Here is a 3,414-nt window from a genome sequence, read left to right as displayed (position 1 = left end):
CGTGGCGAGGGTTTATTTTACATCATTATGCTTGTGCCGCTGCCACTTCTATCGTTCTGTTGTTTGTTTATTTTACGATTAAAGTTTCCTCCTTCCCTTTAACGTTCGCCTCCTTCTTCCCTGAACATGAACTTTGTTAGTTACGTTTGATCACTTGACAGTGTTCTACAAACACGTGACTCACGGTAAATCATGAAAACGAGATTCAAACAATAAGACTAACCCGATAAAGTTATCCGAACAGTTGCTCACCTGTCTGATAAAACACATAATATAATAAAGCATCTTTGGTGCTTCCATGGTTTGCTACGGAAGTAAAACCGGAAATCGAGGGTAACGAAGATATGACGTCATTGACAGGCGACGCGATGACACAGAATTGACCCTTCGCTAAGCCACGCCTGAAAACCGCCACTGGCCAATCGTGTCTTAGCAACCGTAACTAGGCGCCGGGAGATCTGGCAAGCTTTCGAGCGAGGGAAACATGCCGAAGCGTTGTGCGTATGGATTGTGCAAATCTGATACCCGGTATCCTAAAATTTTTGACAGGGGAGTGGAATTTTTTTCCTTCCCGAAAATCTAAAAGCCGAGGGGAGAAATGATGTGTGGATCCAGCAGTGTGTGAGACCCCATTCACAACTACATGTCCACAGGATTAACAAAAACACCTAATGTTATTGCTTGGAAATAATGACGGTTCTTTGTTCATAATGCTTATTTTTTAACATAAAATAAGACAATTAAAAACAAGATTGAGGCTCACTGACAAACTTTAAAATATATTTCAGCATTTTGTTAATCAATGGCCTACTAAGTTACCCCTGACTGAGTCACTTTAACTTTTGTTAGTGTTATTCCACAAGATTTATGGATAAGCTGTTTGATTAATAATTATTAGATTATTTTCACATTTCACTTACTGTACCCTGCTGTGTACGAACATAGCTGTTCCTCAATTTGTGTGTTTCCCATTTGAATTGAATTGACCTGGGTGTTACATTAGACTGCAACCTGTCTTTTGAAAAGCATATTTCATATGTTACAAAAACAGCCTTTTTCCACCTTAGAAACATTGCTAAGCTACGTAATATGCTATCAGTCTCTGATGCAGAAAAGTTAGTTCATGCATTCATGACCTCGAGACTAGATTACTGTAATGCTTTATTAGCTGGTTGTCCTGCATCTTCAATAAACAAGCTACAGTTAGTCCAAAATGCAGCCGCTAGAGTTCTTACTAGATCAAGAAAATATGATCATATAACACCAATTTTATCATCACTTCATTGGTTACCTATAAAGTTCCGTATTAATTACAAGGTATTGCTTTTGACTTATAAAGCTCTAAATGGTTTAGCTCCAGTCTATTTAACGGATCTTCTATCGCCTTACAATCCATCGCGCTCTTTAAGATCACTAGATTCGAGGTTTCTGGTCATTCCTAGGATATCCAGATCCACCAAAGGAGGCAGAGCATTTTCACATTTAGCTCCGAAGCTCTGGAATAGCCTTCCTGATATTGTTCGTTGCTCAGACTCGCTCTCCCAGTTTAAAACTAGACTGAAGACGCATCTATTTAGCCAGGCATTCATATAAATTTTTTATCTTACAGTTACTGTAAATTCGGCCTCTAGTTCATAAACGCCAGAGGAGAACTGGCCCCCGACTGAGCCTGGGTTCTCCCAAGGTTTTTTTTCTCCATTGGGTCACCTGATGGGGTGTTAGGACACCATTAGGTCACTGGATGGAGTTTTTCGGTTCCTTGCCACTGTTGCCTTTGGCTTGCTCAGTTGGGGATATTCAAATTAATTAACCAATCATACCATTGATCAGCTCTACCAAACTTGGATGTCTTTTTTCCAGTAATAAACAAACATTAAGTTGTTTTGATTGATACTGTGAAGCAGCTTTGATACAATCTGTATTGTGAAAAGCGCTATATAAATATATTTGACTTGACTTGACTTGACTTGACTTGAATGGTCAGCGTATGAGGTGGCTGCTGCTTGCGCTGGGACTATAACATTAGGCTTTAGCTTTTTAATAATTTTTATGAAATTATTCTCTAATCGGTTGCATATTATGTCGTGGATATATCCCTCGAATGCATAATGCAGTCCCTTTTGTCTTGCTCTCTCAGATATTTCACATGTTCGCCAAAAATGACTAATTATCTCATTGGGAATGTCTGACACCGGTGCATACACACTGAAATAGACGTGTCAGGCGTAGCAACAGTAACTAAGGAGGGCGGGGCTTAGCGAAGGGTCAGTTGTAATCCAAAAAGTCTTACATATTGTGCCTTTAACTAACATTAACTAAAGGGACCTTATTGTAAAGTGTTACCTTTTAACTTTTTCCTTATTTTGCCAGTATTACACACCTATTAATGAAGCATACTGCGAATTTCTATCATGCATTTCTCAATGTCACTTTATAGAGACTTCATAGTCGTGTGTCTAATCGCTCCGTTTGTTGTGCATTTTTTCCTCCTGTTCTGCTGAGCTTGCTCATGTCTCTGGTCATTGCTGCAGATGTTCAGCGCTCAGATCTCTGAGGATTTGAGCTTCTCTCAGCAGCATTAGCAGGGATTCGTTGAAGCCGCTGGTGTCCTCAGCATGTGGCGCTGGTTATGCTGCATTCTGACCTTGTGAAGGTCGTCAAACCCCTGTTTTTATGCCAGCGTTTAATAGTTTTTAGGCTTCGGCCTCCCATGTGCTCATCCTCATGACATCATCGCGCTTGTGAAAAAGAACTAGCATGCTTTTAGTACTTATTGCAAAAATAAAATACTTTAAAATAATGTTCAGAATGCATGTCTTTAGAAATGCATGATAGTTAGAATCAAATAAAAAAGTGTTTTAGCCACTTAAGTAAGACTTAAGTATATATTTGTATGTAATTGTATAATTACTTCTATTGTCTTTGAAATAAAGTTAAAGTGTCCTGATGAGCATTTATGGCAAACTACAAAATATAATATTAAAATATACTTATGTCACTTCTATTGAATTAAAATACTTTTGTAAGTGCACATTTGTAATGATGAAGTTGCAATTTAATACATTTAAAATATACCAGATTTAAATATATCAATCAACACAGTTAAAATTACAAAATTTCTTTAAAGCACAACAAAGGATTGTGAAAACACAATGATTTAAAATGTGTTTTAAAGTAAAACTTGTAATTTGACAATTGCAAAGTGCACTTTTCTTATTCAAAGTGCACTTATTCTATATTTTACTTTGAAGATTTGAAGTAAGCAACAATACAATTAAGCACTCCCGTTCTGAATAACAATCAGTTGCATTTTAATTATAATTATTGACCTTTGTTTTAGTTAACAGAACTTGAATGCTGTCATTTTTCCACTAATGTGAATGGAATGCCGTAATAAAATAGTATGAATTAACT

The sequence above is a fragment of the Siphateles boraxobius genome, unplaced genomic scaffold (assembly GCF_051911475.1).
Source record: "Siphateles boraxobius isolate OS27281-9 unplaced genomic scaffold, OSU_SipBor_1 7, whole genome shotgun sequence".
Classification (NCBI taxonomy): domain Eukaryota; kingdom Metazoa; phylum Chordata; class Actinopteri; order Cypriniformes; family Leuciscidae; genus Siphateles; species Siphateles boraxobius.
The sequence above is the reverse complement of the archived record's forward strand: the minus strand, read 5'-3'. Positions refer to the sequence as shown.